Below are 25,758 nucleotides of genomic sequence, written 5' to 3' on the forward strand. Positions count from 1 at the left end.
CTGGGAAATCTTTTTTATCTCTGAAAGATCTCTTTCTAGTCCTATAGTTATATATTTACTATTATAAGATTATAGCAAAGGAGGCTAAAGCAGATATTCTCTCCTTTTGCAGACATAAAAACAAAAGTTCAAAGGGCTTCAATGAGATATCTGATATTACACAATTACAATCCAAATTTTAAAGTCACGTGAATAGCATCGCACAGAAATTATTTAATATTCTAGTGAATAAATACACCCTAGTTGATTACGGCAATGAATTGTATATATTTGCAATTTCACATGGTAGATGGCAAGTGCTTTGTCTTCAGGTTTCAGAAGGAGAAGCATTATGTTACAGTAGTTCAATGGATGACCAGTGAAAGTACACATACTAATAATTAAGATGAAGAGTTTGAAGGAATTCAATGAGCAAAAATACAATTAAAGAGAATATAAAAAGATTAAGGGAGGGACACATGTATTCAATTGGCTAAGGAACAGAGCAGAAATGTAAGTCTACACTTCTCTGAAAGGTATAAAATCCCCAAAAAGAAAGGGCTTGCTACCTTGGACTACCAATAGGAAAAATAAAATGAAAATATGAAAGGGAAAGTTTAGACAAACATTGAGAATTTTTGTTAATTGTTAGGAGTATTAGGTTGGTTGAGTGGGCGCCCAAAGGAATCTCTGAGGACATTTAAAACCTCATTCAACAAAGCCGTGGACATTGTATTGTGGTAAGCAAGACTTCAATGGCAAGGGGGATAGACTGGATCAACTGTGAGTTCTTTTCCATCTCTAATTTCTACTATTCCATAGCTCTGAGAAGAATAGTTGCTAAATTGCTTGATCAACACAGAAAAATAAAACTCAATAAAAGAATAAAGCCCCAGGCAAAACAGTAAAGTCAGTCAAAATTGAAACAGGCCCATCCAAAAAGAAAAAGAAAAAAAAAGAACCTAAATCTTGCATCATATCCCAAGGTGGACAAATTCAGGCTCTGGCAATTTGCCCAACAGAAAAAATTCCAGAGACAGGACCCTTCAGTGAGCAAGCCCAGCCAACAGATTGGGAGAGTTCAACTTTTCAGACAGGCTCACAAAACCTCCCAGCTGATCTTAATGCTAGAGAAATCTCAAAAATTGAAAAGGAAATCTATTACAGAGCCTGGTCTATGAGTGAACTAATTCATTTACTCATTCTACAAGGATATGAGCCCCTACTATATAGGCTAGCCACTGCTCTAGGATAGAGTACATCAGTGAACAACAACAAAAAAACCGAGATCTCTGCTCCTGTGGCTTTTATTAAACATAGTAGTGTGTGGAACAATGAACAACATACTGATAATCAGTTTAAGGTTGCTAGGTTGGTGAAATGTAAGGAGGATGAAATGTAAGGAATCTAAGGGGGATGAAATGTAAGGAAAATGAGCGGCAGAGGTGGAATCCAGGTGCTTACTGTATTCAATGTGTACATTCGGGTAAAACTTGTAAAGGAAATACATCAGAACAAGACTTGAAGGAAGAAAAGGAGGTAGCCCAATGTATACTGGGGGAAGAGCAATACAGTCCAAGGGAACCTAAAGCACAGGAGGAAGGTTGAAGCAAACCTGGTGTGTCTGAGTAGCAGGAAGAAAGCCAGTGTGGCTGGAGGGGAGTGAGCTTAAGGAATATTACTACAGAGAGGTCTGGGAGGCCTTATAGGTTGTTTTTAGGACCTCATCTTTTACTCTGAGTAAACTTCACATACCATCTTGCTTCAGGACTCCTAGGAACTCAGAGAAGAAACTAATTCAAAGCAGATACCGGTCTCTCTGGGAAACCACTCCACCCCAACATCAACAGTGTTTCTTCATGCTCCTTCAGTCTGTATGTTTTAATAACGTCAGCATTATCCAGTGGTGTGGGCCCTTAATGTGTAAATGTGTCCTCGCTCACTCGCTCACTTAGTCGCTTCAGTCGTGTCTGACTCTGTGCGACCCCGTAGACGGCAGCCCACCAGGCTCCCGCGTCCCTGGGATTCTCCAGGCAAGAACACTGGAGTGGGTTGCCATTTCCTTCTCCAATAAATATGTCCTAGATTATACTAAGAATAAGGAACGCTCATCAATATTGAAACTCTAAGACATTTGCTTCCTTGCTTCCATTTATTCTTAGGCCAGCAATAGAAAAATCCAAACAAAATTTTGTTTGTAATTTTTGTATGATGTCTGTACATATATGAAATATGTATTCTGTCATGGAAAATAAACTCCTAATATCAGCAATTCTGTTATGGGCTCATACTCTAAGAAACCTGATCTTTACTAGGGGCTTGATAAATATTTTAAAATAAGAGCTTAAAAATCAATTTAGAAGACAAAAATGGATCTGCTTTGTGAGAAGTAAGGGCAATATTAAAGGAATTATTAGATGTTTTCAGATATTTGAAAAAATGGTAATAAAATTAAGAGGTTAAGTTAGAAAAGCATTGTTCACTTATTTAAAAAAAAAAAATCTGTTGAGTGTCTGCTCTGTGCCCGGCAAGTTTTCTAGACCCTGTGAATACCACAGCAAATAACATACAAAAAGCTGTAATCTGCCACTGTATTAAGATTCTCCTCAGGCAGTTTACATGATCATTCTTGTATAATAATATGTAGTTGAGAACTTGTTGTCATTGTTATTGAGTCACCCAGTTGTGTCCAACTCTTTGGGACCCCATGGACTGCAGCATGGCAGGCCTCCCTGTCCCTCACCATCTCCTGAAGTTTTCCCAAGTTCAAGTCCATTGCATCGGTGATGCCATCCAGCCATCTCATCCTCTGACACCCTCTTCTCCTTCTGCCCTCAATCTTTCCCAGCTTCAGGGACTTTTCCAATGAGTCAGCTGTTTGCATCAGGTGACCAAAATCCTGGAGCTTCAACTTCACATCAGTCCTTCCAATGAGTATTCAGGGTTGATTTCCTTTAAGATTGACTGGTTTGATCTCCTTGCTGTCCAAGGGACTCTTAGGAGTCTTCCCCAGCACCACAGTTTGAAAGCATCAATTCTTTGGCTTTCTGTCTTCTTTATGGTCCAGTTCTCACAACTGTACATGACCACTGGGAAGACCATGGTCTTGACTCTACAGACCTTTGTAGGCAGAGTAATGTCTGTGCTTTTCAACACACTGTCTAGGTTTGTCATAGCTTGTCAAGAAGGAATCGTCTTCTGATTTTATGGCTGCAGTCACCATCCACAGTGATTTTAGAGTTCAAGAAGAGGAAAGCTGTCACTATTTCCACTTGTTCCCCTTCTATTTGCCATGAAGTAACAGGGCTGGATGCCATGATCTTAGTTTTTTTAATATTTGGTTTTAAGCCCACTTTTTCACTCTCCTCTTTCACCCTCATCAGGAGGTTCTTTAGTTCCTCTTTGCTTTCGGCCATTAGAGTGGTATCTTCCACATATCTGAGATTGTTGATTTCTCCCACCTATCTAGATTCCAGCTTGTAATTCATCCAGCCCAGCATTTCTCAGGATGTGCTATAGGTTAAATAAACAGGGTGACAACAGACAACCCTGTCATGATCCTTTTCAATCCTGAGCCAATCAATTGTTCCATACAGGGTTCTAACTGTTGCTTCTTGACTCACATACAGGTTTCTCAGGAGATAGGTAAGATGGTCTGGTATTCCATGTCTTTAAGAGCTTTCCACAGTTTGTTATGATCCACATAGTCAAAGGCTTTAGCATGGTTTATGAAACAGAGGAAGATTTTTTTCTGGAATTCTCTTGCTTTCTCTAAGTTAAGTCAAGTCAAGTCGCTCGCTCAGTCATGTCTGACTCTTTGCGACCCCGTGGACTGTAGCCCACCAGGCTCCTCTGTTCATGGGATTCTCCAGGCAAGAATACTGGAGTGGGTTGCCATTTCCTTCTCCAGGAGTCTTCCTGACCCAGGGATCAATCCTAGGTCTCCCACATTGCAGGCAGATGCTTTAACCTTTGAGCCACCAGGGAAGCCCATGATTCAACAAATGTTGGCAATTTGATCTCTGGTTCCTCTGCCTTTTCTAAACCCAGCTTGGACATCTGGAAGTTCTTGGTTCACATAATGCTGATGCCTAGTCTGGAATCTTTTAAGCATGATCTTACTAGCATGGGAGATGAGTACAACTGTCTGATGTATTGAACATTCTTTAGTATTACTCTTCTTGGGAATTAGGATGAGGATTTACCTTTTCCAGTCAAGTGTAAAAGACCCGCTGCTGGGTCTTCCAGATTTGCTGACATATTGAGTGCAACACTGTGATAACACCATTTTCTAGGGTTTTGAATAGCTCTCCTGGAATTCCAACACATCCACTAGCTTTGTTGACAGCAGTGCTTTTTAAGGCCCACTTGACTTCATACTCCAGAATGTCTGGCTCTGGGTGACTGACCACACCATCATAGTTATCCAGTTCATTAAGATCTTTTTTGAACAGTTCTTCTGTGTATTCTTCCCATCTCTTCTTGATCTCTTCTACATTTACAAGGTCTCTACCATTTCTGTCCTTTATTGTGCCCACATTGGGCAAAAAGCATGTGTTGAAGGCTTGTCTGTAACCAGCATCACCTGTTAAGATGAGACATGGTTAGGAACACCATGTCTTGACCTGTGCCCATCTGGCCATCCATTCCTCGAAAATCCTTGGGCAGAGACTATGTGCTGAAGGCACAGGAACTTTAGAGAGAGTAAACAGCTCAGCATTTGTGTCAGAGTGGTATTTTCCAGTATGATAGTCGCCAGCCACAAGTGACTACTGAGCAATTGAAATGTGGCTAGTCTGTATGGAAAAGTTCTCTAAGTATAAAATACACTGGATTTCGTTGACTCTAAAAAGAGAATGTAAACTATCTTAAACATTTTTTACATTGATTGCTTGTTGAAACGCTAATATTTTTAATACGTTGGGTGAAATAAATTATTATTTTGTTTTTACCTTTTTATGTGGCTGCTAGAAAATTAAAACATATATGTGGCTCAATTCCCCCAAATTAGGGGATCTGCATTTGATTGATAGAATAATAGCTGATTCTTACTGAGTATTCAACTCATTAAGTGGCAAGCTGTCTTCCAAGCACATTACTTGTATTTAAATATTTTATCCTCATAATAACTTTGTTAGGAACCATTTCTCCAGATGAATAATTTGAGGCACAGGAAGGTCAAGAAACTTGCCAAAGTTTACGAATCTGGTGAGTGGAGGAAGAGCAATGAGGCCTTAAAATTGTAACTAACCCAGTGGCTTTCAAACCTGAGTATTCATCAGAATCACCTGCAGGGCTTGTTAAAACAGAGTCCTGAACCCAGCCTCCGGGGGTTCTGACTCATTTGACCTGCATGTAACCTAAGAACGTGCTTCGCTAACAAGTTGCCAGGTGATGTTGACGCTGGTGACTTGCAGACTACATTTTGAGACCTATGGGTTGAATCAGTCTTAAAGTTCTCAACCTTTTTAAACCATAATTTCTTTACCTTAAAGTGTGGGGACTTCATATACCTATCTCATACCATAAAGGTTACTGTTTTAAAGTGTACAGTTCACAAGTTTTTAGTATAGTCACAGTTTTGCAACTATCACGCTAATTTCAGAATATTTGCATCACTCCAAAAAGAAACCCAATACCCATTAGCAGTCACTCCCATTTCCCCTTCCACCAGGCCCTGGGAACCACTAATCTACTTTCTCCAAGTACTCTCTCTAAGATTTACCTATTTTAGACTTTTCATACAAATGGAGTCATACAGCGTATGGTTTTTGGTCTGACTTCTTTCCCTTGGCATAGCCTTTTCAAGGTTCATCCATGTTATAACATGTATCAATACTTTCTACCATTTTATGGTCAGAAATATAACATTGCTTGAGCACAACACATTGTGTTTATCCATTCATCAGTTGATGCTCATTTGGGTTGTTTTTCACTTTTTGTGTGTTATACATTTATGTGGATTTATGTCTCCATTTCTTTTGGGATATAACTAGGAGTGGATTCTGTAGGGGTGGATTTGTTGACTCAAGTAGTAACTCTTTATTTAACTTTTTGAGGAACTATCAAACTGTTTCTAAAGTGTAGTACCGTTTTACATTCCCATCAGCAATGTTTGAGGGTTCCAGTTTATTCACAATCTTGGCAGCACTCGTCATTGTCATTTTGATTATACTCTTTCTCATGGTTTTGATGTAGTATCTCATTATGGTTTTGATTTGCATTTCCCTAATGATTAATAATGTTCACTTGTTCAAATGCTTATTGGACATTTGGATATCTTCTTTGGAGAAATATCTATTCAAATCCTTTCTCCATTTTAAAATTGAGTTATCTTTATTTTTAGCTTTTCAGATTAGACATTTATTGGTCAGTAAGATTCTTTTTTAATTTTATATTGGAGCATAGTTGATTAAGAATATTATGTTAGTTTGAATTACATTACCATATGTAAAATAGATAGCCAATGGGAATTTGCTGTATGGCTCAGGAAACTCAAACAGGGGCTCTGTATCAACCTAGAGGGGTGGGATGGGGAGGGAGATGGGAGGGAGGTTCAAAAGGGAGGGGATATATGTATACCTATGGCTGATTCATTTTGAGGTTTGACAGAAAACAACAAAATTCTGTAACACAATTATCCTTCAAAAAAAATAATAAAAAATATTATGTTAGTTTCAGGTATACAGCAGAGTGATTCAGTTGTACCTATCTATTCTTTTTCAAATGCTTTTCCCATTTAGGTTTTTATAGAATATTGAGCAGATTTTCCTGTGCTATAGAGTCAGTTCTTGTTGGCTATCTATCTTAAATATAGTAGTGTGTACATGTCAATCCCGAACTCCCAATCTGTCCCCCACCATTCTTCTCCAGTGGTAACCATAAGATTATTCTCTAAATTTGTGAGTCTGTTTCTGTTTTGTAAATAAGTTCATTTGTATCATTTTTTAAGATTCTTCATATAAGCATTATCATATGATATTTGTTTTTTCTTTCTGACTTACTTCACTTATGATAATCTCCAGGTTCATCCATGTTGCTGCAAATGGCATTGTTTCATGCTTTTTAATGGCTGAGTAATATTCCATTGTATATATGTACCACATCTTCTTTATCCATTCATCTGTTGATGGACATTCAGGTTGCTTTCATGTCTTGGTTTTTGTAAACAGCGCTACAATGAACATTGAGGTGCATGTATTCTTTCAAACCTCATTTTTCTCTGGATATATGCCCAGGACTAGAATTAGTGGATCATATGGTAGGTCTATTTTTAGTTTTCTAAGGAATCTCCATACTATTCTCCATAGTGGTTGTACCAATTTATCTTCTCACCAACAGTGTAGGAGGGTTCTCTTTTCTCCACACTCTCTCCAGCATTTTGTTTGCAGATTTTTTGATGATGGTCATTCTGACTGGTATGAGGTAATATCTCATTGTAGTTTTGATTTACATTTCTCTAATAATTAGCAATGTTAAGCAACTTTTCATGTGTTCTCTTGGCTATCTGTATATCTTTTTTGGATAAATGTCTATTTAGGTCTTCTGCCCATTTTTTGATTGGGTTGTTTGATTTTTGTATTGAGCCTCATGAACTGTTTGTAAATTTTGGAGACTAATCCCTTATTGGTTGCATCATTTGCAAATATTTCTCCTATTCTGTGGGTTGTCTTTTTGTTTTGTCTATGGTTTCCTTGCAGCCATGAAATTAAAAGATGCTTACTCCTTGGAAGGAAAGTTATGACCAACCTAGATAGCATATTCAAAAGCAGAGACATTCCTTTGCCAACAAAGGTTTGTCTAGTCAAGGCTATGGTTTTTCTTGTGGTCATGTATGGATGTGAGAGTTGGACTGTGAAGAGTGCCGAAGAATTGATGCTTTTGAACTGTGGTGTTGGAGAAGACTCTTGAGAGTCCCTTGGACTGCAAGGAGATCCAACCAGTCCATTCTGAAGGAGATCAGCCCTGGGATTTCTTTGGAAGGAATGATGCTAAAGCTGAAACTCCAGTACTTTGGCCACCTCATGCGAAGAGTTGACTCATTGGAAAAGACTCTGATGCTGGGAGGGATTGGGGGCAGGAGGAGAAGGGGATGACAGAGGATGAGATGGCTGGATGGCATCACTGACTTGATGGACATGAGTCTGAGTGAACTCTGGGAGTTGATGATGGACAGGGAGGCCTGGCGTGCCGCGATTCATGGAGTCGCAAAGAGTCGGACATGACTGAGTGACTGATCTGATCTGATGGTTTCCTTGGCTGTTCAAGAGCTTTTGAGTTTAGTTAGGTCCCATTTGTTTATTTTTGTTTTTATTTCCCTTATTCTAGGAGACTGCTTGAAAAAGGTCTTGGTGTGATTTATGTCAAACAGTGTCCAGCCTTACATAGGTCTTTAATACATTTTGAGTTTATTTTTGTGCTCGGTATTAGAGAGTGTTGTAATTTCATCCTTTTACATGTAGTTGTCTCATTTTCCCAGCACCACTTTTTTTTTTTTTTTTTCCGGCTGCACTGCAGTATGTGGGATCTAAGTTCCCTGACCAGAGATTAAACCCATACCCCCTGCATTGGAAAAAGAGAGTCGTAACCACTGGACTTCCAAGGAAATCCCCAGCACCACTTTTTTTTTTTTTTAACATTTTATTTCATATTAAAGTATAGCCAATTAACAATGCTGTGACAATTTCAGGTTCATGGCAAAAGGACTCAGCCATATGTATACATGTATCTATTCTCCCCCTAAAATTCTCCTTCCATCCAGGCTGCCACATAATATTGAGTAGAGTTCCCTGCCCAGGACCACTTATTGAAGAGACTCTCTTCTCTCCAATGTACATACTTGCCTCCTTTGTCATAGATTAGATGACCATAGATGGGTGGTTTTATCTCTGGGCTTTCTATTCTGTTCCATTGATCTATATTTCTCTTTTTATGATGGCATCATACAGTTTTGATGACTATAGCTTTGTAGTATAGTCTGAAGTCAGGGAATCTGATTCCTCCAACTTTGTTTTTCTTTCTCAAGATTGCTTTGACTATTTGGGGTCTTTTGTGTCTCCATACAAATTTTAAGATTTTTTTTCTTCTAGTTCTATCAAAAATGTCAATTGGTAATTTGATAGGAATTGCATTGAACCTATAGATTGCCTTGGGCTGTATAGTCATTTTGACAATATTCATTCTTCCAGTCTAAGAACATGGTATATCTTTCCATCTCTTTGTGTCATCTTTGATTTCTTTCAGCAGCATCTTATAGTTTTCAGGTCTTTTGTCTCCTTAGGTAGGTTTATTCCTAGATAATTTATTCTTTTTGATGTGATGGTAAATGAGATTGTTTATTTAATTTATTTTTCTGATTTTTTGTTGTTAATGTATAGTAGTGCAACAGATTTCTGTGTATTAATTTTGTATCCTGCAACTTAACCAAATGCATGGATGAGCTCTAGTAGTTTCCTTTTAGCCTCATTAGGATTGTCTATAATATCGTGTCATCTGCAAACATTGACAGTTTTACTTCTTTTCCAATTTGGACTCCATTTATTTCTTTTTCTTCTCTGATTGCCATGGCTAGAACTTTCAAAACTATGTTGAATAAAAATGGCAAGAGTGGATCTTGGAGGAAATGTTTCTCCAATATCCTGAGTATAATGTTAGCTGTAGATTTGTCATATATAGCCTTTATTATATTGAGGTATACTTCCTATATGCCCACTTTCTGGAGATTTTTTTTTATCATAAATGGGTGTTGAACTTTGCCAAAAGCTTTTTCAAGGTTTTTTTTTTTTTTTTTTTATTATGAGTTCTTTCTATATTCTGAGAAAAGTCACTTATCAGATATATGATCTGCAATTTCTCCCATTCTGTGGATTGTCTTTTCATTTTCTTGATGATTCCACTAAAGCCAAAAGTTTTAAATCTTCCTTATTTGTAAATTTTAATATAAAAGCTGTATATGTTTAAGGTGCACAAAGTGATGATTATATATAAATATATATATATACACATTGTGATATTATTACCAAAGTTAAGTTTATTAGCATATCATCTCATATAGTTACCATTAAAAAGTTTTTAATCTTAATGAAACCCAATTTATCTTTTTCTTTCCTTTTATCTCTAGAGCTTTTGAGTCCCATCTAGAAACCATTGTTTAATCCAAGGTCATGAAAATTTAGGTCTATGATCCATTTTGAGTTAATTTTTGTATCTGGTATAAAATAAGGGTCTAACTTCATTCTCTTTTAAAAACATGCATATGCAGTTATCCCAGCACCATTTATTGATTCTAGGAGCACTTTAAAATTTAGGTAAAAATACTCCAGAGGCTATGTTTATTCCAACATATTTATTAATATTATAATACAATTTTTCCTCTCTGGGTGCTTTCCTGCCAATGTATCAAAGCTTTGTAAACACTGTATTTAGAACAAAACAAATGTCTTCTGAATTAAAACCTCAAGTCAATAATGACTGACCACATGATAGGTTTGTTCAACTATACACCCTCACTTATTGTTGTATATTAAAGTACTAAGGATAATATAATTATCCTGTATTTATTTTCCTATTCACACATATAGAATGAAGACCAAAGCAATGTTTATCCTAGATGCTAGTTCTTTGTAATTTTATAACACCATTTTCCTCATTTGTGCTTCTGACACCCATTCAACTGAAGATATAAATACAAATTTGAAATGTGGTGAGTTACTCTTATATTGTACTAAAATAACTGGATCTACAAAACAGACCAAAATAAGCTAGAAGGTAATTGGAAAAAAAAGGTGAGTCCTATTGTGGACTAACAGAAATGAATATACATAGATACTCCCTTCTCTTCCCATAGGAAGTCAGGTAAATGGAATGTAAAACACATTATCCAAATGTTATAAAGAGAGTTGCAGTGGGATTGAAAATGTAGAATTCAAAAGATGTGGGTTCATAAGGCATCTGGAAAAATGAAAACTGTAAAGTAAGAATTTTTTGGTATATCCTTAAACCAAGAACTCCTAGACCACTGATAGTATTGTTTAGGCTCCTGGGCAGATGTAACTCTGTCATGTCGCAATTGGAAGAGGAAGTGTCAGCTAGCTGTCTCAGCTTCAAAACATTCTCTTTGCTTTGTTCCCTGATTCCATAAGTATTAAACCCAAGGTTGTCCTTAGTCCATGAGTTCCATATCTAGAGGAAAAAAATAAACTTTCTTAGTGTAAATATTTTTGCATTATCTGGTGGCTTTAATGGAACATAAGCCTCTGTTAAATGATGTTCTGAATCTAAGGACTAAGTGAAGAAGAAAATCCTAGACCAACTTTGAGTCCACATAACATTGCTGAGCAGAGATATGGTAATGAAATTGGAAACCAAGCCATGCAGTCTTGTGCATTTGTTTCAGAATCACATTTATATTTAATAAAATTCTGGTTAATTGCTCTTATGAGTCAAATGATAAAAATAAAATTTGAAGTCAAATTCTTCTTTGTTCTGTATATTGATTGAATAACTCCTTAGCATTCAGAAAATTCTGGGAAGGGATGTGAGTATCCCAGTATGTTCATAGGAGTTGATTCCTGTGTTGTGAAAATGCCCACTGAGTTTGGTAACATACATATGAGATTGCCTGAAAAATAACTATTACCCATAAATAGGAACTCAGTCAACACTTTTCCTTATTTCTTCTGAACTTGATTCTTATAAATAAGAACTGAAAGCCAAATAGTGTCATCATAGCCAAAGGGACTTTGACTGGAAGAATTTGATATAATTTATTAGCTTTTACAACTTTCCATGCTTATTACATTCTTTTCTGGTGTCATCATTCCTGTAGTACTTAGTCTAAACTTTTAAAGCAGAAATGGTGTCCATTGCTTATACAGTTCACAAAAAATTACAGAAGAGTACATGATTCACTCACAGACTCGGAGTCCTGGAGATGAGAAGAGAGAGGAGTCTCTAGGGAAAGATGGGTAAGAACAGTATTAAAGAGAAAAGAAGCGCAGGCTATAGCATTCAGTATTATAACTTTCAAGTCATGTAATACTAAAACTCAAGCCACAAAACTGGGTGAATTTATTTTCCATAAAATTCTTGTCAGTAGCTACCATGAGTCTATCAGCATGAGTTCCACAGGCCTACACGAGGGACAAAAAGGTGCACTTGCAAATTACCTTGGGCCAGAGACTGGAGGTAATTTGTTGGTTGGTCCCACCAGGTGATATTCTCTTGAATCAGGCAGTGATAGCAGAAACCCTAAGAACAACAGACAGCATAGAATTGATGACCATACCCTACCCCAGAAGCTAGGCTGCCTAGTTTCTGGCATAGACCCAATCAGGTCTCCTTTCAGAACCTGCAGTTGCCCTTACCATCTTGTGACTTCTGATTACACATGGGGTTGTTTCCACACTCATACCTGTGACTGAATCGAACAGCTGATTGCCTCACTGTACCTCATATTACCTGATGAGATCAAGCAATGGTGTATTAACTTCAAGGGCACAGGGCTGGTGAGCAAAGGCAAAGCAAGCACAAATACGAAAGCTAGTGCCTAGGGTCTTATGAAAAGCATGCATTTTTAGGATATTAGAAAAGTAAGTTGTAGTTAGCTTAATTCTGAATTCTAGGGCTGATTCTAAGCAAAGCAAAATTCCCAATTTCCTGGGCAGAGTAAGCCTGTACATGGGGTGGCCTTGATATCTTCTCCATAGGCAATCACTTCTCGTACCTTAGAACAGCACAGCCAGGTTGCCAAGGACTTTTTCCTCGCATCAAGGGGCTGATTCATGAAACAGTGCCTTGCTGGGTTACACTGTGTCCTGGATTTTAAAAACTGAGCAGGAGCCAGGGTGTGGATTGTCTATGCAATTCTTGTGTCAGCATGTCCTGGTATTTAAGCAGTGTAAGTGCATGCTCATTTGTGTGAAGAAAATCCAACAAAGGAATAAAATCATTATAGGCTTCTTTGCTGACAGCAAAGTAAAATCTTCTGGTCAGCTGTAGAAATGGATGAAAACCGATTATATTTAAAGGCTCTGATATTAGAATGTGCTAAAGTAATTATTTTTTTTTAATTGGAGGATAATTGCTTTACAGTGTTGTGTTGGTTTCTGCCGTACAACTATGTGAATCAGCCATAAGCATACGCGTGTCCCCTCCTTCTTGAGCCTCCCTCCCACCTCTCACCCATCCCATGTCGCAGAGCACTGGGTTGAGATCCCTGCATCATGCGGCAACTTCCCATTAGCTATTTATTTTACATATGGTAATGTGTATATTTCAGTGCTTAAAGTAATTCTTTTCATGCACTATCCGTTTATTTCATCTCATTAAATTTTATAAGCCTCCCACATGGCAGAACTTTATCTGTTTTACAAATGGAAAAATGATTTTTTTTAGAATCATAATTAATTAACAGTAAAGTTAAAGAAAAATAGCCCTGAATTTCTTAATGTCTGTTCATGATAGAAGGATGGGAATAGTCTAATTTATTACACTTCCATGATAAACTTATTTCCTATGAATTAAAAAAGATGCTATTCTTCCTGTGTTCTTAGAATTTTTAAAAAAACATGAGAACAAGAGAAGGAGAATATACATTTTAAGGAATTTGTTCAAAGCAAGAACCTACATACATGCTCTTTTGTTTTAGTTTTAAGTAAACTTTTTTTAGAACAATTTTAAATTTATAGAAAAATTATGAGAATACTATGGAGAGTCTCATATACCCCATACCTAGATTCCCCTGTCATTAACATCTTACCTTAGTATGGTATAGTTGTCATAATTAATGAACCGTTATCAATACATTATTGATATTGTAATACATTTATTGCTAATTGAAGTCCATACTTCATTGAGATTTCCTTAGTTCTTACCTACTATCCTTCTGTTCCAGGATCCCATCCAGGATATGAAGTTGTATTTAGTCATCACGTCTCCTTAGAGTCCTCTTTGGCAGGGACAATTACTTAGACTTTCTAAGTTTTTGATGACCTTGCTAATTTTGAGGAGTGCTAATTTTTTTGGTTTTGGCTATATCTATATTTACGTTAATATTTTAAGAATGTCCCTCTTTTGAGTTTTTTTTTTAGTGTTTTTCTCATAATTAGGCTAGGATTAGCATCTTTGAGAGCAAAACCACAGCGATAAGGTGTCATTTTCATCCCATGACATCAAACGTGCTATCAACATAACTTATCACCATTAACGTTGACCTTGATCGCCCTGGCTGAGGTAGTGTTTGTCAGGTTACATGCTCTTTTGAAATATTATTTGATTATACAGAGTGATCTCTTCATTAAAAATTATTGGCTTCAATTTTAAACATAATTTATCTGAGTAGCAATAGAATTAGAACTAGCTGTACAGATTACAATACGTAAGAGATGACATTGCATATTTAAGACAGTGACAGGAGGAGGATTTACACAACAGAAAAACTGGTTTAGTGAATCTTAAAGTTCATCATGTGCACTATTCCTAGGAATAGGTCGATACTCTTGGTTCTTTACTGATCTATTTTACTTTGTAAAACAAGTTGCAATCATTCTTTGTTTTTTTTTTTCCCCCACAACACTCCTAATAAGAAAGCAAAATAGGGCTTCCTTCATTCACTTCCAACAAATAAATAAAGGAAGAGCTCTGGAGTCAGAGAGACTTGTGTTTGATTTTGAACTTAGCCACTTTCTACTCTGTAATCTTTGGGAAAACTTTTTGGAGCACCTGGGCTATAAAAGGGGTCAGTGACTATACATACAAGAATACAAAATGAGCAATGCGAAGTAGGTTGAGCAAGGAGACATGGGTTACTACAAGGTGGAAACTATGAATTACATGGCTCTTATACATCCATAAAAATCTTTGTTCTTAATGTCCATATACTTTATGGCACAACAGAAAATACAAAGCAGATATTTTGCTGAGGCCTTGTGTGTGGTGGAAAGACTCAAGCCCACTAAGTAATCGTCTTATCATCCCGCAGTTAGGTGAATGACACTTTAGGAGCTCAGGATTTAGAGTCGAAAAACCTGAGTCTATACCTCGAATCTGTCACTTCCAACTGTGTGGCATTGGGCACATTTCTTAACATCTCTTTGCCTTGTAGTCTATAAAATGAGTGTAATGTGGGGATTAAACAAAAGCATCTAGCACATCAATGAATATTAATTATATATGAATTTTAATCAGCTTTGGAGAAGCTGAGTCAACTTGCCTCTCTAGCAGAAAGCTACAGAGCATTCTTAGCTGTACTTTCAGTGAAGGAACTGGGCTCATACTCTCCTAGAAGGCCATCACTTTGACATTTTGTTAAAGGCTCATTCTCAATTTGACTCAGTTATTTTAGGCAAGAATGTTTTCAAAAGACCTAAGTGATGTTATTAACAAATGGGTTACATCTTCTCTTCACAGAGTTAAGCCTCTAATTATACCTTGAGCTGATTTATTAGTACTACAGGCTTAAACATTTCCTAACTATTAAAGCTGACTACAGACTTGGGATAACTGTCCACACGCAAGGGATCTGAATGGTAGAAACTCTGCAGAGGAAGAGATGATACCTGCTGAATGAGTCACAAGGAAAGGCTCACAGAAAGGTATTAATTAGGGTAATAGGAAATTATAACAAGTAAAATATGGGTTAAGTATCAGTGAATTTCCCTTAAGGACATACTTCCTATGATAGGAGGGAAGAGTCTTTTAAAAGAGATGATTAAAACCTCTAAGCTTAAGACCTTTAAAACGAGACTGAACAGAGTCCTTATGAACATACCAGAGAAAAGAATCCTGCCCTGGTTGGGGGAGTTGGGAGGCGGTGGGTGATCTAATACCCCTTTGCACTGCTAAGGACTTTGAGTTGCCGATCTACCCAGGAACTGAACACACTGCAAACCATTAAGTACACAGTTGCTTTTCTTGAGCTATGCAATTGTCATTCCCGTGGGCACTATTTTCTTTCGGGGCAACCTTCCAGTATTGCTGATATTAACATAAAAATTCTGTAAGTCTGTCTTTGTTTTTAGTTGTTATGAAGAAAAAATATGAAGAACGTATTTTCATTGTTCTTCCAGCAAAGGAAATTTTATTTCTCAAGACATACAGATTAAATATCACTTTCAGTTTCCTCAAAAGGAAGATCATTTTTTAGAGGGTGTTTAAAACAACAGAAGTTTATATTCTTGGTTTGGGGGTCTGGAAGTCTAAAATCCAGGTGTTGGCAAGGTTGATTTTCTTTGGGGGTTTCTGAGGGAGAATCTGCTTCATGCTTCTCTCTAGTTTCTTGTAGTAGCCAGAAATGCTTGTGTTCCTTGGCTTGTAGCTGCATCACTGCTGTCTCTGCGTCCTTTATCATCACTCTGTGTTCAGGAAGATAATTTTTTAATGCTAAACTGACTTTAACTTTCTCAGACTTAATTCTTTCATTTTTTAATGAAGTATTGGAAGTTTGGCAACATCAAATAAGTAGGGATGAGCTGCATCTCTCAGGAACCTCACCAGTGGGTGTGTATTTAAGGAAGAAGGAGTTGTTAACAACTATAACTATACTAAGCCCAATTAGGAGAGAATGCACAGAGACCCATAGTCTTATCTTTAGCAGCTTTGTGTCCCGCCTGTAGTAACCACAGCTGGGTTGATCTGTGTCTCAAGCATCACTGAGCCATAGCATTCCTCCTAGGCCCATACCAGCTTGAATTTGGCCCCCACACCCATCACATCACATGAACAGGCTAGATGGCCACCATGGTAGAGTGGTTTCAGGGTCCTGGGAAGGTCCTCCTTACATGCCTGGTTGGTGATATGTACAAGCATTTTTGTTTAATTAGCATCAAGGTGTGGCATCCTTTCCCGACCACCGTTCATCATGCACCTCTTCATCCAGCTCCTATCCTACTCTTCTCTTCTCCATCTCTCCTCTTTTTCCTCCCAGGTTCCCCAAACTAGTGACACCAATATTTGCTTTGTACCCTTATTTCACTTACTAACCAAATCCTGTTAAATTCACTTCCAAATATCTCTGAAAATCATCTACTTTTCTCCACTACCCTAGTCTGATCCACATTCATCTCTCTCTTGGATTATTACAATAGCCTCCTGAACTGGTCTCCTTGTATCTCTTTGTGTCTCCCTTTAATCTATGGTCCACAGAGTAGACAAGGTGATCTTTTAAAAAATTAATCCATTTTAAGAGATTTAAAACAGGAGAGAATATGGAGAAAAGGGAACACTTGTGCTCTACTGGTGGTGTTGCAGGAAGGCGGACCCCTTCCAGGGCCCAAAACTGGGCTCTTGTCTAACACTCAGAAATGAATTGTCCGAGGAGACACATGTGCTGGCAAAGCAAGAGATTTTATTGGGAAAGGGCCTCGGGTTTTATGGTGATGTGATTAGTTTCCGGGTGGCCTTTGGCCAATCATTCTAATTCATAGTCTTTCCTGGTGGCACACGCATCACTCAGCCAAGATGGATGCTAGCGAGAGGTATTCTGGGAAGTGGACGGACACACGGTGTCTCCTTTCGACCTTTCCCAACTCTTCCAGTTGGTGGTGGCTTATTAGTTCCATATTCCTTATCAGGATCTCCTGTCATAAAACAACTCATGCAAATGGTTACTATGATGCCCGGCCAGGGTGGGAGGTTTCAATCAGTGTGCTTCCCCTAACAGTGGGAGTATAAACTGGTACAGCCACTATGGAAAACAGTGTGGAATTTCCTCAAAAAATCAAAAATAGAACTACCATATGATTCAGCATTCTGCTTCTGGGAACTTATCTGAAAAAAATGAAAACGCTAACTCAAAAAGATATCTGCTCCTCCATGTTCACTGTAGCGTTATTTATAATAGACAAGACATAGAAACAACTTAAGTGTCCACTGATGGGTAAATCAATAAGGAAAAATATATATACTATATTATTGTATAGTATATAATTATATAACATCATATACACACAATGTAATATTATTCAGCCATAAAAATGGAAATTCTACCATTTACAAACCTTGAGTGAACCCTGAGGGCATCATGCTAAGTGAAATAAGACAAAGACAAATTTAATCTGACCTTTTTTTTGGAAATTTATTTATTTTTAATTGAAGGATAATTGTTTTCACTATTGTGTTGGTTTCTACCAAACCTTTCTTATGTGTAGAATCTGAATTTTTTTAAAAAGCGAAACTCATAGAGAATAGATTGGTGGTTGCCAGAGGGGCTACAAAATGTGTGAAGGTAGTCAAAAAGTGCAAACCTCTAGTTATGAGCTAAACAATTTCTGGGGGTGTAATATTCAGCGTGGTGCCAATAGTTAATAATACCATGTTATATATTTGAAAGTTACTAAGAGAGTAGATTTTAAAAGTTCTCATTCTAAAAGGAAACTGTAACTACGTGTGGTGATGATATTAAGTAGACTTGCAGTGATTATTCCACAATATATATATAAATACTGAATCACTGTATTGTATACCTGAAACTAATATCATTTATATTTCAATTCTATCTTAATTTAAAAAACAAAACAAAGCCTCTGGCAATAATCTGATTTGTCATGCCCTTGCTTAAAGATACTGCTTACTCCCCTGCTGCCTTCAAGATGAGTTTCAGCTCATATTATATACAGCTTTCCTCTCCAGCCTTATCTCCCTCCTCTTTCTGTCTCACATTCAGTGCCTCAGCCACGCTGAATTGCGGGCAACTCTCCAAATATTCTGACTCATTCTTGCTCGTCTTCGTTCCTTCTACCCTTAATGCTATCTACCAATCCTTTTTCACCTGAATAACTCTCTATAATCATACTGATTTAACAATAGACAATTTGTTCTTCAAGTATTTTCCATAGTCCCCCAAGACAGGATTAAATGCCTGTCCTGGGTACTCCTGCACCCACTATGTTCATCTCTCTACAGCTCTGTCACACTCTAACATTCCCCAAGAAATTGTTATGTTGGACAGGGACAGGGTCTTTTTCCCTGTGTTATTTCTTCCCCACCCAGAGATCAAGCCCGAATCTCTGCGTCTCCTGCATTGGCAGGTGGATTCTTTAACACTGCACCACCAGGAAAGCTCAAAGGATGTGACAGTGGTACAGAAAGTAGTCAGGGAATGATTAAGACATACTTAGAAGGCCAGATTAATAGGGGGAATAGGTTCTGGCCATAATGAAATAAATTTAGATGTCAAAAACTGCAAAAAAACAAAACAAAACAAAACAAAACCCTGACTCTAAAAGCCTTTTTCTATATTGAATGAATTGAGAATATCTGAAGAAAAAAATCTGAGGTAAATGAATAACATTATCATTACTGAGAAGCAGTTACTTTCTCTTTGGGGGTAGATTTATTTTTATTCACCAAGTGTGTGCTATTTGCATTTGCAAAGGCCCTTATTTGGTGAAATCCTTCTTTGGAAAGTATAACAGTCAATTATCTACTTACAAAGGAGGGAAGATAATATCATTAGAAACATTTATTCTTGTGAATTTACATAAATGTAGAATGCAAACAAAATAACATTTTCTGGATAGCCTCATGCAACTTCGCACTTGGGGAGAAAATAAAAATTGACTATAGATTTCAGGTATTTTTCTTTTATAAACTATTAAGTAATTTGGAGTGACTAATCCAGCTGTTGTTACTCAATCATCTGGCTTGCTTCTGGCAAGAAACACATTAATGGGTAGAAATCAGAGGGGACATTATAATTAGAAGAGCAAAGAAGAACCATATAATGCTCTCCTTATAAGAATCACCTATTGTTGGGGAACTTATATTGTAACACTTTAATTCTGGAGTCAAATCAGTCACCCTCATCTGACCAAAATGTTTCTCTTTGCCCTTTCACCAAACTTCCTGCTGCAGATCTGCTTTTACCTGAGTCCTCCTGTGTGGATTCATGTTGCCACCAAACAGCTTCTGATTATTTTACATTCAGGGGATGGGGGGTGGCTGGAAAGGAGAGAGAGGGAGGGAGAGAGATGTGGGGGTCAGGGAGAGAAGAAGGAAAAAAGAAGGAAAGAAAGGGGGAAATGAATGAAAAGTCTCTGCAGAGGTACTGGAAGCCAATTCATATGGTTGAGGTGTATGTACTTGTCAGGGCCTACCATCTTGTCCTGGCTCTATTCTTTCTGAAACTTCAACACCTTGGCATAAAACTGTCACCTCTGTAAAACTTCTTGGGTGAAAGATAGCCTGAACATATTTCTGGGAGAAATGTTTTCTTAGACACATTTTATAAATGAGGATACAGTTGGGAGTTCCCAGAAAGTACTTGGCTGGTACTGGTCAAGAAATTGATCTAGCTCTAAGTTCCCTGACCCACTCCTGAGGATGCCAAGGGGGAAGAAAAAGATTGAGGAATCCTAGAACCCGACATTCAAACTGTGAGAAACTCCTGGGAGGACAGAGGTAGGTTAGGCCTAGGTGAGAGGAGCATGGTAGCCTAGAGCAGAAGACCATTCTGTCCTCTGAATCAGAGTCAGCTGAGGGGAAGCTTTTTATCTTGGGTGGACGCTGATATTCTTTCCTCCCTCTCCACTTCCTATTTCCCATAGAATAGGTGGTTGCAATTCAGAGAGGCAGCTCTTGGAAACAATAGTTCCGTAAGCCAAGGCACAGGAAGATTTCAAAGCAGTCTGCCTATTTGATGGTCAGGAGAGCAAGCAGAGTGAGTGATAGGAGGGTGACATAACACCATAGACCTTCCTTGAGGAATATCTCCTTCCTGGTGCCAAATACACTCTGTGAGGTTCTGGGTAAGGTCTAGGCTTTTGCTCCTTCAGTTTGGAAATGTTACCAGCAAAAGTAGTAAGTTTTTGAGGTGTAAGCCTTTGAAAAGAAGAAAAACTGAACAACTGGCACTAGATGAAGTACAACTAATACACTAGAGAGAAGAAAAAAATGAAGCCAAATGAAAATCATTGAAGAAATTAAGGGAGATTATTAGGAACACAAAACACAGATCTTTATAAGAACGAATCAGTGGAAGAAACTTGGACATCAGAACATAAAAGTTAAAATAAAGAGCTCAATACACTTGAAGATGAATTAGTGAACTGGAAGATCAGATAGAGAACTCTCCCAGGAAGCACAGCCAGGAAAGTATAAAGCAAAGGCATAAGATACAGAAGATAGAAATTTGTTTCAAAAGTTGAGATCTATATAACAGGAGTCTTGGGAAGAGGGAACAAATAAAGGGAGGAAGAAAATTTTGCTACTTGACAACATGGATGCCAAGTAAAATAAGTCAGAGGGAGAAAGACAAATTATGTATGACTTCAATTATATACATGAAATCTAAAAAAGTTGTATTCATACCAACAAAGAGTAGAGTGGGGACTACATGCTAGAATAATGAGGGAAAGAGGGAGATGGTGGCCAAAGGGTACAAACATCCAGTTATGAATAAGTTCTAATTATCTAATGTACAGCCTGGTAACTATAGTTTGTAATACTATATTATATACTTGAAAGCTGTTAAGAGAGTAGATCTTAAATGTTCTCACCACAAAAAAAGGAAAAAAAAATGGTAATCATGTGAGGTGATGGATATATTAACTAATTTACTGTGGTAAGTCATTTCACAATATATGAGTGTATCAAATCATCACATTGTACACCTTAAGCTTACACAATGTTATAAGTCAATTATATATTACTAATACTGGAGAAAAACCAGAAGTCAAAACCAAATAAATGGAGGAAAGAAAATATTTGAAGAAATGATAAACTAGAATTTTTCAGAACTAAGGAAGTATATAATACCTTAGATTTAAAAAAACTATGGATTGGTAAATTGAATAGATGAAAACAGAAATAAAAAATCAAACCTGGGAGCAATATACTCACACTTTAAGACCATCAGCCAAAAACAAAAAATTCTACAGACTTTCAAAATGGGGAAAGGAATGGGGACAGGAAATTATATCTATAATGGAATAAGAATGAGATTGCTATCATTGACATTAAAGGAGTTAATATATGCAAATTGCTTAAAACATTCCCTTGCACATAATAAGCATTCTATAAGTAGTAGCTATTGTTATTATATAACTTCTCAACAACAACCTTAGATGGATAAGATAATAGGGTAATATTTGTGTTACTGGTTAACACAAAGTGTTAAAAAATCTCTGAACTTCAGGTTTTATATTCTCAGTGATGTAAGACTGAGAAAATATATAACAGAAGATTCTCATTAAATACACTCTTGGACAAATATTTACAGAGGAAGAGAAATAGATCTTGCAGGATTCTATAGCTTTATAGGGAGTAAAGTTTGACTTCATATTAAAAAGAAAGAATCAGGGGACTTCCTGGTGGTCCAGTGGTTAAGATTCTGGTTCGATCCCTGGTCCCACATGCTGCACAATGTGGCCCAAAAAAAGAAAAGAGAAAATGCAAGAATCAGGAAGAGAAACAAGATGCGTCTATAATAATTCCAGACAAATCCTATGTAATACCAAAATCACCAGAAGCAGAGCAACCAGAGAAAAGTGAACATATGCTGAACTAAATCTGTTTTTTGTAAATGAGAGAGTGGCAGTTATAGATATTATTAGCTCATGAAATTAATGAGGAAAACATTCATTTTAATAAATTAAGTATCAATGAAAAATAAAATGCTATAGTATGTAACTTTCAAACTGGCTGAAGAAAATTCCATATTTCTAAGCAAGTTAGGAGTCTTAGGCTAGGTATCCCTGAGAAAGCAGAATCTGACACAAGGGCTTAATGCAGATAGTTTATTTGAGAAAGGGATTGCAGTGAGTAGGAGTGGGGGACTGGAGGAGCAAAATAGAAAGAAGGGAGGAAAAGCCAAAATGCATTATGGAGCTGTGGACAGAGACAGAGTGGTTCTCATGGGACATTTTAAGAAGCTGTGGAAAATGTTCCTAGCAATTGTCTGCCTCCTTAAGGACTGAAAGAAGAGATGTAGTGCTCATGCTGCTGTATCAGATAAGCCTTGGGGCAGAAAGCAAGAAGCAAGAGTTAGAAGATGCAGCTGAGTCAGGGCACTGTTAGGACACACCCCTGTAAAGGTGATCACTTCAAGAAAGACTGGAGTAAAATGTAGGGTGAGAATATGTAAAACAAGGCACAAGAGCTACCTGATACCATAGGAAATAAAGATAAAACAAATAAGACACAAAATAAATACCTGCCGCGAGGAGCACAAGAAGAAGCATCCCGACTCCTCAGTCAATTTCGCAGAGTTTTCCAAGAAATGTTCCGAGAGATGGAAGACCATGTCGGCCAAGGAAAAGTCCAAGTTCGAAGACATGGCAAAAAGTGACAAAGCTCGCTACGACAGGGAAATGAAAAATTATGTCCCTCCTAAAGGTGACAAGAAGGGAAAGAAAAAAGATCCCAACGCTCCGAAAAGGCCTCCATCTGCCTTCTTCCTGTTTTGCTCCGAACATCGCCCAAAGATCAAAAGCGAACACCCTGGCTTATCCATTGGGGATACTGCAAAAAAATTGGGTGAAATGTGGTCTGAGCAGTCAGCCAAAGATAAACAGCCGTATGAACAGAAAGCAGCTAAGCTAAAGGAGAAATACGAAAAGGATATTGCTGCATACCGTGCCAAGGGCAAGAGTGAAGCGGGAAAAAAGGGCCCTGGCAGGCCGACAGGCTCCAAGAAGAAGAATGAACCAGAAGATGAGGAAGAAGAAGAGGAGGAGGAAGATGAAGATGAGGAGGAGGAGGATGAAGATGAGGAATAAATGGCTATCTTGTAATGATATGTGTGGAGTGTGCGTGTGTGCTCAGGCAATTGTTTTGCTAAGAATGTGAATTCAAGTGCAGCTCAATATTAGCTTCAGTATAAAAACTGTACAGATTTTTGTATAGCTGATAAGATTCTTTGTAGAGAAAATACTTTTTTAAAAATGCAAGTTGTGGCTTTTTGAGGGGCTACTACATACAGTTAGAGTTTCAAGCTTCTGATGTTAAATGTTTCTAAATATTTAATGGTTTCTTTAATTTCTTGACTTGTGTATGGTAGCACAGCAAACTCATAGAAATTAGCATCAATAGCAACTTTTGGGTTTTCTAGAATGAGAATGTTGCATTTTTTGTTTTTGTTTTTTTTTTAATTTTGTAATAAAATTATATATATTAAAAAAATAAAAAAAAATACCAAATAAAACACAAAAACAATGATAAAGAAAACAGAAAATTGTATTTTAGAAATGGTGATGATTTAGTTCCTAAGTCATGTCCAACTCTTGTGTTCCCATGGACTATAGCCCACTAGACTCTTCTGTCCTGGCATTTTCCAGGAGAATACTGGAGTGGTTTGCCATTTCAGTCCTAGTAAATAATAATGAGGCTTCCCTGGTGGCTCAGATGGTAAAGAATCTGCCTGCAGTGTAGGAGACTCGAATTTGATCCCTGGGTCCGGAAGATGCCCTGGAGAAGGCAATGGCAACCCACTCCAGTATTCCTGCCTGAAGAATTCCATGGACAGAGGAGCCTGGCAGGCTATAATCCATGGGGTCACAAAGAGTTGAACATGACTGCGTGATATAATTAAGATCAATATGAGTAAACTCACCAGTAAATGTTCAGATTCAAAAAGAGAACAAAACTGAGCAGCATGTTCTTAAGAAGAAAGAAATTTAAAATGAAAAAATCCAAAAATGTTGAAAATGAAAGATTAGAATAATACCTATCAGGCAAATTTCAAACCATTGAAAGTAGTACTACATGTGAAGAGTTTTTAAGACATAACTCAGTACAGTTACTCCTTCAAGAGTCAAAAATAAGAAACAACTTACAATATTTAAACAGCTAATATATTTGAACTAATAGATATGTACAGAAATTTATGCCCATCACACAAAAAATGCATATTCTTTTAATTCTATTTATTATTATTTTGTTGAGTATAGTTGACTTAAAATATGTTTCAGATATACACATATTGATTTGATATTTTTATTATATAAATTTTGAGAAAAGCATAAAATGTATAATTGGCCCAAGAAGAAATAAAAAAGTTTAATAGACTAATACAATTAAACTTTTATGGTAATCAAAGCATTTGTGCAATATTATAGTAGAGTTTTATTGAATTATTAAAGAACTGTTCAGCTTTATATAAGTTATTCCAGAAAAATAGAAAAAGAGGGAAAGCAGCCTAAGTAAACTTACCATGCTAGCAAGATCTTGATTTCAAACCCAGATGAGAATAGTGTAAGAAGCAATATTACTTATAAACATAGATGAGAAAATTCTAAGCACAGTTTTTGCTAATAGAACTAGCGTATTTTTAAAACCAGAAATATGATCAAGAAGTTTTTGTTTTGAGAATACAAAGGTGGTTTAACATAAAATCTACATATTAAGGGACTAGAAAAAAATTTTGTTGTTAAAATTGCTGGAAAAATAATTTGGTAAGGACTATTTTTAAAAACCTTTTTTAGAAGTATATTTTCCCTAGATATAAATATAGGTTTTATATCTACTAGCTACTTTATACCCACTTTATATCTACTAACCTTTATAACCAACATCATACTTTATAGAGAAACTATGAAGGTTGGCTACAATCATAATGTGATATGATAACAGGAGTTCTGGCCATACAGTAGTACTCAAAAATAACAGATATAGGATTAGAAAGGAACAAATAACTGCCATTTTTCAGGTCTATATTAAAAAATTTCAAATGAGTCAGCAGACAAAATATTGAAATATTTAAAGTGTTGTGAGAGTTCAGCAAATTTGCCAAACAAAATCAACTTAAAAACTTCAACCAGGAATAATTAGCTAAAAATATTAATA

The 25,758-nt window shown here is 37.0% G+C and overlaps 1 non-coding gene across 1 annotated transcript in view; it reads left to right on the forward strand.

Annotated features, from left to right (window-relative positions):
• LOC618297 (high mobility group protein B2) overlaps positions 1-23,708 on the forward strand; it is a 36,874-nt gene extending 13,166 nt beyond the window's left edge. The window contains exon 3 of the transcript XR_003034486.2: positions 23,091-23,708. This is a non-coding gene — a transcript (high mobility group protein B2). The remainder of the gene's footprint in view (positions 1-23,090) is intronic.
• Positions 23,709-25,758: the final 2,050 nt, after the last annotated feature.

This window comes from Bos taurus, chromosome 4 (genome assembly GCF_002263795.3).
Source record: "Bos taurus isolate L1 Dominette 01449 registration number 42190680 breed Hereford chromosome 4, ARS-UCD2.0, whole genome shotgun sequence".
NCBI lineage: Eukaryota > Metazoa > Chordata > Mammalia > Artiodactyla > Bovidae > Bos > Bos taurus.